This window comes from Prionailurus viverrinus, chromosome E3, assembly GCF_022837055.1.
Source record: "Prionailurus viverrinus isolate Anna chromosome E3, UM_Priviv_1.0, whole genome shotgun sequence".
NCBI classification, from domain to species: Eukaryota; Metazoa; Chordata; class Mammalia; order Carnivora; family Felidae; genus Prionailurus; species Prionailurus viverrinus.
In genome coordinates this window covers 33,681,725-33,694,693 of record NC_062576.1, presented here as the reverse complement: position 1 = coordinate 33,694,693, position 12,969 = coordinate 33,681,725, and the positions used below count along the sequence as shown (strand labels likewise).

Sequence of the window (12,969 nt, the reverse complement as noted above, 5' to 3'; positions counted from 1 at the left end):
CTGGAGATAAATCATTATGGCTCATGACGTAGGAGGGAGATGAGATGATGGTGAAAAGGCTTGGCAGAAATCCCATCATGTGTGGCTTCAGGGATATGTTCAGAGGCTGAAACCTTATTCAAGCATAAGAGGGAGCTGCTGGATGCTCTTACTCTGGAAAGTGACATGGCCATTTGTGTTGGGTTAAAGGGCCCCTTAATAGTCCTAGCATCTCCCCAAGTCATGATCTGATCATGAGAACATACTTCCATTTAGAAAAGGCAGGCGATGCCTACGGTTATGTCATTTACAAACCACCTTCATGCCTCTTAACTCGTTAAATCCCCCACGAGATCCTATGAAGGTGGTGTTATTGGCAGGGGGAAATGAGGCTCAAAATGAACTCAGGTTCTGGTTCCACGGCCAGCCCCCTTTCCAAAACACAGCCACGACTTTCTTGGGATCATTGAAGATCTACAGATAGCAGATGCTGAAACCATGCTGTTGACTGGCTGGCCTGGCACAAAGATGCCAGCTAAACAGAAGGTATGCCTGTGTGTCACAGCAAAACACAATTTGACAAGTGCTGAGATAGATTCCTCCCCCTCCCCCACCCCAGGGAACTAAAAGGATTCTCAAGGGGTCCTTATTATACTGCAGCCATGTTTTCATTTTCCATTCTGTGGTTACCATACGCATTAACCTCAAAACTATGAATACAGGGGTTCCAGTGCGTGTGTGTGTGTGTGTGTGTGTGTGTGTGTGTGCATGTGTGAGTGTATTAAGAGTGGATGATTCCATTCGTCTTTCCAAACAATACCTTGTAGCTGTGCATGGCACTCCTTTAAGAAGTCTGCAGAGTTTTCCCCCTGGGTGCCCACAGAATAGAAAGTTTTATCTGAACGGGCCAAAAACTACATAGTTCTTCGAAATACTTCCCTTTTCTAAAATGCATGAGTTTGGGGGATAATTCAAGTGCAATGTGGCCTGAAGGCAGAGAGAAAAAACACAGGAATAAATGCCTCTGGGCTCCTTCTAACAGTACAGTTTTATGAATTTTACCTCATTAAATCAATTAAAGTGGGTAACAGATTTAAAGACTTTGGATAATTATCTTTTTCCCTACAGTAGCTTTTGGAGAAATCCAATGTTCGTGGATTGATTAAACGTCTTAAATCGTGCTTCGACAAGACTGAATGGCTCAAGGGCAGAGATTCTGCTGTGTCCTCATCTCTCTGTCCCCAGCACCCAGTGGAAGACTTGGCACATGACCCATCAGTAAATGGAGGATGAAGGAATGCATGAGTAGATGACAGTGTGAATGGAGTCTAAGAGGAATGTCCTTGGTTTAAACATAATGCCAGACGGGAGAAGTCCACGTCGGAGCTTTTGCATTTTTTTACTCTTCAATGTCACGCCCAGAAATTAAAATCTTTCAACACCACCAACCTACTACTCCTCCATCCAATGTCTGAAATTAGTGGAGGGTGACCTTCATTGATCAGAAGAGGAATCGAGAAGTCCTACAAGGCTCAACAGCTGTCCAGGGAACCTCATTAAATATCAAAGACAGCGACAACATAAAGAACCAAAAGAAGACACAGAAGTGAAGTTCCAAGGCAGTTATAGCCACCAAACTTAGCACTGCCAAGTGTTTCCTGGGAGGGGACTGGGAAGTCCCAAACTTAATTACAAAGGGTATGTAATAATTCCCATGGAACCAAGATGCTCCAAGGACGCTGGTCAGCAGGGTTACACTATGACTGCACAAGGCAGTGAGATCAGCACCTTCCTGTGAGCACACGAGGAATGGAGAAAGATCTCAGGAGGGCATATGCTAAGAGCATGGCTGAAACCCAGTAAAAAGGATCTCTGAGATGATTCGTATGTATACACACACTTCCTAGGGATAACCGGTACTGGTGGAGAGGTGGAGATCCAACCTGCTAGATGGGGTGCCAGTGGTGCTGGGGTTGCACCAGCACCCCTGCTCCATGCGCTGTGGGCAAATGCAGACTCATCTGGCTCTCCATGTAGAGAGGAGGGTATGGCTGCCTTGTGAACTTCATGAAAGAGAGAGATTATAGGACAGCAGTCTATTAGCCGGGAGCTTGTCTGGCATAGCCGTCTGTGTAAAAATATGTGAGGGCTCCTTTGCCTGTGGCGTCCCTGGTCCCTGGTCCTGTGGTGCTTTAGTCCAAGCTGAATCTCTCCTGTTACCCTCTTCTGATCCCCATTAACGTCTTCACCCCAGGACGGAAAACAGTCTAACTTCCGGGGTCACGCTGTTCCGGCACCAATTCTAATTGTAACCTTGGGAAAAATCACTTCACCTTTCCAAGCCTCAGTTTCCACATCTGTATAATGGGTGTGGCAATGCCAATAATTATACCACTTAACGTGCCAGAACGACTTAGCCTATGAGAGTCACGTGGCTCAACACTTTCAATGCAGTATCTCATTTAATCCTAGCCCCAACCACCTTCCTAAACTGGTAATGGTATTATGCCCATCGTACAAATGAAGAGAGACTCAGAAGTAGAGGGAGTCCTGCAGGGTCATACAGGCACTGAATCGGGCTTGCCTGCTTTGGGTGCAAGCTTTTCACCCCTGCACCACACTGTTGGTGACAACAGCACTTCCCCATTGAGCTGCAAGGATTAAATGACCTCCTTGTATAAAAGCTTCCAGCGCAATAGCCATCACATGTCAAGTGCTCAACAAACAGATGTCACTATTATTCTCCCCGTGGGTCAGGACTCTTGGTATTTCACATCAGGGGCTTATGCTACCCACTTCCCACTCTGGACTTGGACATCCCAACAATTCACCGCATTCATGACTGCCTGATTGAAATGCCTAAACGCTGCTTTAATCGTGCCACTTGTCTCCTCTATGGCATCAATGGCTCCCCTAGACCCTTCATCACATTAAGTACAGACCCTCCAGCCTACCCCTTTATGCACAACAGTCAAACTCTATAGCTGAAATAGTATGGGCCCCCGGGTTTGCTGGACTTGAATTCAAGTCTCAGCTCTGCGTTAACCAACCGTGTGACCGTGGGTAGATTCTGAAACTTTCTGCAATCCGAGTTTCTTTGCCCATAAAGTGGGTATAATAAGCACCGTCCCAGGGTGGGGCTGGGGGCTGCCATGAAGAATGAAAAAGGGCTGAACTGGCAGGCTGACAGACTCATCTATGGCTGCCCCCAATAGGCTGGGGACTCCTCTCCATCGTCCTCAGTGCTCTAGACAACATGGACTGTGCCAGAGACCTAAGGGGACCGGATCCTATTTCAGAAACTGGTGTGTCCGGATCTACTGACATGCTCGCTTCACATTGCCCCTCCCCTCTGCAAACCAGCCCACTCATTCTGAGCCCAAGGAGGCTGCATGAAGAGAAGGAACTGTCTTTCCTCACGGTGATGAATCATGCTTTGGAGAGAAACCATCACTCATGTCCTTCATAGACCTCCCACAGTTACCCTACACCACTATGGTTTCCACTGGCATCTGAAACTCCGGAACGCGTTATGGACCAAAGGCACTCTATACCTTTTGGAGGAATGTAAGCGAGAAGTTATTTGCCAGATAGAACTGCACAGTGAGACACTGAAGAGGCTCACGTTCGGCTCTGGATTTTTCAAAGGTATTTTTATGGATTGGCAGGAGGTGATGGAGGAATTTGGCCACACTCCCAGGGCCTGGCATCTGATATGCCAAATGCTGCCCTCTTTTTCAAGGCCCTGAACGTTCTTCCCGCTGCCTACCTGAACGGCAGAGGCTGTCTCTCCTGTTCCTACCACCTCCTGCCATCACTCAGCCTGTCCTTTTCGGATTCTACAGATCCGTCTCTGACCACCTCTGGCACCGGCTTCCTCGGCAGTGTGCAGCGGGGGGAGAGGAACAGATTTCAGACACCCACTTTGGTTCTGAAGCGAAAGCAGTTCTCTCCCCGGGCTCACTGCTCTGCTGAAGACAGAACAAACTGTTTTAAACACAGAGCGAGGGAGGCAGGGGGTGTGGTAGATGAGAGTTCCTGATCTAATGTTCTAGAATGTTCCAGAGCTTGCTGAGTGCTCAGGGGAAGACCTGACTACCGTGGGTATCAAGGCATGATGTTTAATAGGAGTCTAACACCAACTTTCATTTCAGTTACCCACTCACAAAGGCTGTTCGATTCTAACAACCCAAGGGATGAGGTATTGTAAGTGGTTATAACCCTCACGGATGGCGTTTCTCATTAAGACACAGGAAGAGAGGTTAAGTGACTTCCCTCAAATCCACATGGTGCCATGCTGACAACGGCTTTGTTACTGCAAGATGTCATTCAAAGTTCCCTTACACACACCAGTGGCTCTCACTCCTGGCTGCATAGGAAAATCACCTAAGAGTTACAAACAAACAAACAAACAAAAAACCACTGCTTCTGCCCCATGCCAGTCCAAATGAAACTGAATTTCTGTGATCTGAGTATATGAACTCCAATGGTTTGTTTTCCTTGGTCTCATCTCAATGGCAGCATGAGTAGTATCCAAGTTAGTATCGTCAAAGCCTAGAACAATGTTTGACACATAGCAGGGGCTCAATATATATTTGGAGAGGAAATAAATGAGCAGGAAGTTCATTCCTAGGAGGCATGAGAGAATTGGTCACCTGTTGTCAATGCTGCACACATTTCCATAGCTTATTTTCCTTTGGGTACCAAAACAAACAAAATATAATGATGTAGGTGACCCAGCAAACATTCAGAGGGACACCTTGGGGATTTTCTTTCTCTTGGTAGAGGACTGTCCTGGTGAGCCTTGATGTGTTTTCTGCCACTCTTACTGTGTATGGACTGAGCTTTTAAATATATTTTATTTCTGTAAAGGCACCAGACGTGAAAAGCCTGAGGATTCAGAAGAGTAGCACTCTCACATACATATAAGCTCTGTCCCACTGGAGGATCTCTATCCCATCATCAGCCATTCTCCTCTTCCTCTTCCTCTTCCATCACCACCACCACCATCTATCATCACCATCATCATCATAATCCACCATCACCACCATCATCATCCATCATCACATCATCTATCCATCTCCCTCTCCTCCTTACCCGAATTACCATCATCATGGCCAACATCACAGCTAACCTTTACTGGGCATATGCAATATGTAGGACAACGTAGCATGTAGTAAAATGTCTTAATATTATCCCTGTATTACAGATTTTTAAAACTCAGGTTGAGAGAAAAGTAACTTGCGTAAACTCATACAGCTGGTACATGGCAGGGCCAGGATTCAAGACCAGACAGTCTGAATGGAGAATTTGGATGCTTAGCTACTAGGACACCCTGATTTCAGGTGTGCAGAATAGGAAACAGAAGAGTGGGGGGGGGTGTAAATAACCACCACTTAATCATTTTTGAGGCATCCAACTAGAAAAGAAAATGCCCCAGAAATGGAAAACCATTGCCAATGATCTCACATCGACTGGCAATCAGTTGGTGCAGAAGACTGGGGCTAAGAGAGGAAACCATACCCGGGTACCATTTCCCAAAACACATCAGCTTCATGATTCACAAACACAAAATTTCATTCCAAGCAACCTCTACCTATTGAACTGTTTCGTGATTTGTGTTTTATCCCTCATTTTTTTCCTTTCAGGATAGGAGGGATCTCTTCTCACATTTAGTACAACAGGTAACCACCATTCAAGCTAGAGGCAACCATTATTTCTTTATCACCCCACAGGTTTATTTCGTTTTCCTCTCCCTATTACACGTGCTCATGTTCCAGTCCCACGGTGGTTCTCTCTCAAACAACAGCAAGAACCTCCTGTGTGGAGTCCCTATCCCAGTCCTGTCCCTCTCCCACCCACCTTCCACACTGCTGCTCTAGTTACTTTTTATAAAGTTCAAACTGGAGCATGATGTCCTCCTGCTTAAATTTTTTTCAGCAGCTCTCACAACCTTCAGGATAAAATAAAAACACACACAGCCCCATCACAGTTTGGACTCAAGGTCTGGGGCTTAGCATCCATCTGAGTACCCCGAGTAAGGTCGGGTACCCTATAAGCACGTGACAAGACGAATCGCTGAGTGAGCTAATGAAGATAACGAATGCGTGCTCGGAAGGAAAACCAAAGGAAATCTTCCTCCCTCTGGCTATCATTTCCCAAAAGCACATTCGCCCCATCACCCACCAACACAGAACTCCTCTATCAGCAACCTGTGCTCATCGCACCATTTCATCATTTCCATTCTGTCCCCCATTTTGCTTCTCCCAGAAGCCAATCCACCATGATTCTTCTAAAATGACCTAACACCACCGTTCTCTGTTCTCTCCTTCTCTCTTCAAATGAGAAGTTGAATCTCAAGTGTCTGGTGACTGGTGGGTTCCCAACTAGGGTGGCTGCTGGGCTCTGGGTTGAAGACCAGGACAGACACTCCAATCTTAACTCAGAGACTGTGCACTAGGCTCTCACACTGGGCTGCAGGAAATGAGGAACACATAAGATAAATTCTAAGATGAGCTCTATGGTTGGGGATGGAGGAAGGAATGGACCCTCCTAGAATGACCAAGTCTTCAACCTCTTCCTAGCCTGGGCTTCCAGTATAGCACCTACTGGCTGCAGGTGAGAATTCAGCCTTACTTTACAAGAACTGAATAAAATTAACTATGGCTTCTCAGGCACGCAAGCCACATCTCAAAGCTAGTGCTCTCCCACCCCCACCAGCCCCACACCTAAAGATGCCAACTGACTTGGTCCGGGATAGGGTCTGGGATAGGGTCTGGGATTTTTTAATTCCCTGGGCGAATGTAATGTGCAGGCAGGGTTGAAGACGCTAATCTCAGTCTGGTATCCAACCTTGTAGCTGTGCTCCCTTGGGGAATTTCTCAGGCCTTCAGATCTCTGGGCTCCGGGCCACCCCCACTGGATCAGAATCTTTGTCTAAAACATGTATTTTCTCCAGAATATGCTTATGTTCAGCAAGACTTTGTACCTCTGAGTCCACTTCCTCTATCTTCTAGGGGAGGAAACAGGCTTTAAAATCTTAATGACTTGCTTCAAGTTTCACATAAATCAGTGGGATCTCAGCAACAGACCCAGGGTCTCTCACCTCCTAATTCAGAGCCATCTTTACTGTGTCATGATGCCCTCAAGGGGGAAATGTTTTCTACACAGAGAAACCACAAGGAACAGGGGGTGTGTAGGAGGAACAGGGGCTTTGCGGACAGCCTGAGCAGGATCAGCATTTTTTTTAATTTTTTTTAACATTTATTCATTTTTGAGAGACAGAGAGAGCCAGAGCATGAGTGGGGGAGGGGCAGAGAGAGAGGGAGACACAGAATCCGAAGCAGGCTCCAGGCTCTGAGCCGTCAGCACAGAGCCCGATGCGGGGCTCGAACTCATGAACTGCAAGATCATGACCTGAGCTGAAGTCAGACGCCCAACCAACTGAGCCACCCAGGCACCCCAGGAACAGCTTCTTAATGCGAGAAAGTTCCTTCACCCAAGCCTCTGTTTCCCCATCCAAGAAATGGAAAATGACGTTAACGGTCACCACCCCAAAGGGCTGCTGCACATATTTTGTGAGGTGATGTACATAAAGCCCTTGGCATACAGGAAGGGCTTGGTCAGGCTGAGTTGGCCATGACTGTGGTGAAGATGCCGGCCTTGACCATCAAGCCACGACTCCCACATCCATCATGGAGTCCTTAGCACTCCCACTTGTGAATTTCCAGCATCTCTGCCTTTACACGTCACTCCTCAGCCCTGACTGGTGGGTGGTTGCCTAGTTACTGGGAGGCACACATCTTGCCCGGCTCCTCAGACTAGAATTTTTAAGGGCAGGGCACAATGTCCTTCCGAGTCCCTCTTAACACCCTCAGGGCACTGGGCCGCTACTTTGGGGATAAAACTGGAAGCATCATTCTGCATCTGCAAGGTTGCCCGTGGGTAGAAAGAGAGAGACTAGTGCTTTATGCATTTGAGCAACCCACTGCTCCAGAAACATTCATCTATTGATTGCTTTTCATCCATTCAACGGATTGAACAAACTCCAGCTATGTGCCAGGCATTGTTCCAGGCGAGTGAATCTAGGGAAAGAGGCTACCAAAAGTGATGGTCCCTGCATTCTCAAGGGAACAGACAGAAGAGAAAGAATGACATTGACACACAGAATAACTTCAAGAAACTCAGATGATGTAACAGTTCAGGAGTGGAGAGGAACACCACTTTAGATCTGCCGGTCCGCCGCGCTGCAGCCGATCAAAAGAATGTGAAGCAGGAGTCAGCCAGGCAAAGCTGAGGGCCAGGGCGGGGTAAGGAAAGCCATCTGAGAAGAAGGAGCAGCATGTGGTAGGAAGGGGTTTGGCAAGTTCAGGGAACAGAAGGAAGATCAAAACAGCTATAGTTTAATGAGCGAGGCAGAGAGAGAGAAAGGTGAGAGATGAATGAGGGCAGAAGGCAGAGACCATATCACACAGCACATGTCCTGAAGATCATGGTAAGGGGTCTGATTTAATTCCCAGGTCAGTCTCACTCCAAACAATTCATCTACTAAATGCACCAAGGAGGTGCATTCTGGCAGCGAAGCTGGGAGATGACCTGGGGGTGTGGGGGTTTCATGTGAGGCAGCCCAATTCTTTCCTTTGTAATTCTGAGCTGTGCCAAGAGAGGAGCCTACATGGATGGTACAGTGAGGCACAGAACTGTTTGCACATAACGATCTACTGTTGAGTCAACTGGTACCCTAATATCCAATGGTGTGCCTAGAACTCCCATGTCTGCCTGGGCATTCCAGACCCAGTCCCAGTCCGTCATCCAGACCCAGGCTCCTCCTCTAGCAAGTGATGCAATGCCAGAGGAGAGAATACACAGAGAATACACAAACGCATGGGGAGATGCATTCCTTGAGTCCCACTGCAACTAGTTGGGGACAGCCCAACACCCTCTACATGCTTCAGAACCACACGATGATTGCTGCTCTGGGACCCAGCCCTGCTTTCTAGATTGTTAGCAGCCTGGCCAAGAAGAGACACCTGCTGAGACCGAGGCTCTTATTTCTGTGCAAGGACACAGCAAAAGCCCAAACTGGCTTCACCCGGTGCTCTGTCAACCTGCGGGTGAGTGTCTGACTCAAGGCTCCTAAACCGGGTCATTCGTGATGACGGATTGTCTGAGGCTGGGTCCAGCCACTCACATAGAAAGCCACAGGGAGATTCTACCTGACCAGAGACCAATGAGCACTGAGTCAGGTCTCCGAGCTGCTGATAAACCCAAGTATGGGGCATCTCTTTTTCTTTTTTTCCCAGTCCCAACCGTGACTGAACTACCGGCCTTGCTCTATGCACCAGAAGCCCTTTCTTTCAGGTTTGTTTTCTTAGAGAAGCACAAGCCTCTCTGAGACACGTGACGGGCACCTGTTATTCCAACCACCGAGCATCCCCTTTCTTCCCTTCCCGGTTAATAGTGAATTTCCACAGAGAGCCGTCAGCCAAACCCACTGGCTCATCCAAACCCCACAGTGTCAGCCATCAGTTCAGGGGGAGGAATGTGTCCTAACAGGTCCAATCAGAGTGACTCTTGGGATTTCTGGAAAAAGTGACTGGGCAAAGACGTTTCTCTTATTGTTACACTTGAACCTGGAAGGATGCTCAGCCAGGATTTCTGGCAGCCATTGGCCACCATGCACCATCTTGAGCGCCAAAGGCGAAGCAGAAAGATAGTTACCAAGTCCTGATACGCTTGGTGAGCATCTTGTTCCGGTCACACCTGAAGCCATCGCACCCTCGTTGCCATTGCATGTCCCAATTAATCACCTCATTTTGCTTAAGCCCGTTTGAATGAGCTTTTCTGTCACTGGCAAACAATGATTGCTGACATCACGTTGGCTAGGAAAAAAGGTGGGAGAGTAACGGCGTTCGTTCTGAGCTTGGATTACAAAACTACGCTGTCCCTCCGCTTGTCACCCTTCCTGTCTCTGACCTGCGCTTTTTCCCCAGGATCAGCTGCCTCTCCCCACACAGCTCCCTCCTCCCTGCGTGAGCCCTTCATCCTTCCTTTGTTTCTGTTTTTCCTTTAATATGTCACCGAGACTGGCTCCCGCTTGGGGACTCTGACAGCCACCGCTGCCATGACCCAGACGAAAGACAGGACAAGTTGCCACCAACAATAATCGCTTGTCGCTATGCTGTTGCAGCAAGGAGAACACACAAACAGGTCCTGTTTGTTAAGCTTTCGTCTCTGGCTGTCACACTCAGAGGGCCACTGCCGGACTGAAGGAGGCAGCTTTGTTTGTGGAAAAAGGAGAATTTCAGGCTTTCCCATAACCCTTGTGAGGGGCGGGCCCTGGCCGTAAACATCAGAGTAGTAATGTCTTCAAAATGCCCCTGGTTCTCTAACAAATGTCTACAAAGAGCTCTGAGAGCTGAACCTCGGGAGGTAATTACCTCTCCCTTTGGGGGTCTGTCTGTAGGCATGACTGAAGGCACAGAGGGCTCAGCCTTGGCCCCTTCCTCTTACTCACGTCAGAGGCCTGGGCAAGATATGGGGTACCTGCGAGGCTCCATTTTCTCGTTCGTGAAGTGAAGGGAATTTGTTCCCTCCTTGAAGGAGCTTGTTGTGATTGAGATAATGCATGTGTGGCTCTCGCACATCAAGAGCTTGATTCACGAGAGCTCGGATTACGGGGGTTGTTGTCCTCGCGAAAGAATCAACCGGGCGGGCGACAAGGAAACCCACAGCACTACCACCCACCAGTGCAGCATTAATGCAAACGCGAAGAGCCCTCCTGTGGCTCCTCCCCACGTGTTTCCTAAATGTCCCAGTAAGGACACACGACTCCGCAGCCGCTCTGACTGTGTGCCGGGCACCGAGCTGACAGCAGGTGGACAAGCCGTCCGGGGCTCACGCTGAGAGCCTAGCACCCCCAAGCCCCGCAGGGCTGGGCAAACCAGGATGGCTCGCCAAGCTAAGCAGAGAGCTTTGCAGCCGTTTAATCTGCAAAGTGACCTTTCGGGAGAAGTGCTTCGGTTCCCATTTTACAGGTGAGGAAGTTGAGGCTTATCGAGAGGTCCTTACTTATTTTAATGAGCCCAGGAATCCCTGGGGGTTCTTGCTCCACGGCAGATTCAGACTCAGCACACGGTGGCAATGAAGATGCCGGTCCATGGACCGAGCTTGGAGGAGTGGTGCTACAGGGTTCTTTCCATCCAGCCTCCCCGGCTGAGACAGCCACGTGTCACAGCCTGTCAGTCCCTGTATCTCACCTGACAAAGGGCTTTGGGGCGGTGGGGGCCTGTGAGTCAGAACCTACCATGGGGAAGCCAAGGAAGAGGGGCTTCCCCAGGGTGAACCGTCCCCACTCCCGGGAGAGAGCTGGAGCCACCCAGGAACCAGGGGAGTGGTGGCCGCCACCCAGATGGTGTCCGTGCCCGTGTGCCGTGCAACAAAGGACTGCACGGGGCACGGCCGCCCTCTCTCCTGCTCTCTGGCCCGGCTGCAGGCTGGAGCCAGTCGCCGAGTCTCTCCGCACCTCCACGTTTTCATCTGTAAAATGGACCTAGTGGGACTCTGGTTACCTGGAGGGGTGCTGGGTAGCCAGGACTTGGCGACAGGCAAGAGCCCCGTGCACCACGGAGTGCAGACAAACGAGCCAGCTCACCCACCGCACGTGGAGCGGCCGCCTCCTCTTTTGTCCTCTCCCCCCACCCCTCTCCACCCCCACGGCGCTCGCGGAACACGCTGTCCAGGCCTCTACCGTCGATCTCGTCAGCAGGTATTCCGAGTGTCTATTTAAGTATCTGTCTCCATGCAACTAGATTCATGCTAATTCATCTCCGCAGCAACAGCACCCGGCACGGCTCCGCGTATCTGGTGGAGCTCGGAGCGCGTTAGCGGAAGGTATGAGTAAGCGGAGGCATGAATGAATGAATGACAGAGTGAAGGAAGGAGTGAGAGAAGCAGCGGCTGAGTTAGGGGCGCGGATGGAGCCGGGGACGTGTGGCCGCCTGCGTGTGGCGCGAACGCGGGCGTAAGTCGAAGGAGCCGGAGGCGGATCTCAGGAATCCTCTCCTGCCCGAGCTCTGACAATCTGAACGCGGGAAACAAATGCACAACTTCGGGGGAGGCTGGGCTCGTATCCCTCGGTGTCTCCACTCTTGCCACTTGCTGTCCAGAGCTCGGGACTCCAGCAGGTTCAGACAGAACGGTGGCCCCGCCCCTCCACACCCAGGGAACAGATCCGACGTCCACACTGCTCAGGGCTCTCGTGAGCACAGGGCATCTCGCTCCCCTCCCCAGTCCACACCTCACTTCCAAGCCCCTCTCGCTACCTCTCCTCGGCACAGGAAGCCAGACGCAAAACGCATGACGCCATGTGCGCGACGCGACCGGAACAGGCGAACCGCAGAGGCGGGACGTGCAGCCTGCCCGGGGCCGGGACGGAGACAGAAATGAGAAACGTGGCTGACGGGCCCTGGGTTTCCTTTGGGGGCGATGAAAAAGTTCCGGAAATAGGACGGTAGTTGCATCACACGGGCCGTGTACTTAATGCCACCGAGTTGTACGCTTTAACAGGATTGCACGGTAAACCTTACGTTATATGGGTTTTACTGTAAAAAAAAAAAAAAATCCATGAAGCAAGCAAGCAGAGCCTGAAGCTGAAGCTAGAGAGGCTTCTCCCAGGTTCCTCCCTGGAGTGAAGGGGGACCTTTGGACCTCATGGACCTCCCTGGAGTGAAGGGGAGCCCTTGGACCTCATGGTGGCCTGAGGCGCTGGACCAGGTGGAAGGAAGAAGCTCCTAGGGGCGGGGGGTCCTTTCAGAGAGCACACTGCCACCCACCTCTCTGTTCCCCAGAGACCCAAAGTCCCCGAGCAGCCTTGCGTTCATCAGTCACCCCCGACCCTGCGGAGCCTACAACTTAGTGGGCTATGACAACAACCTTCTCTGGACGGGGACACCGAGCAGGCATGGCCCTTCCCGTTCTTTCACACGCTGT

The 12,969-nt window shown here is 50.1% G+C and overlaps 1 protein-coding gene across 1 annotated transcript in view; it reads right to left on the bottom strand.

Annotated features, from left to right (window-relative positions):
• GRIN2A (glutamate ionotropic receptor NMDA type subunit 2A) overlaps nt 1–12,969 on the bottom strand; it is a 520,136-nt gene that overhangs the window by 150,364 nt on the left and 356,803 nt on the right. The window lies entirely within an intron of this gene.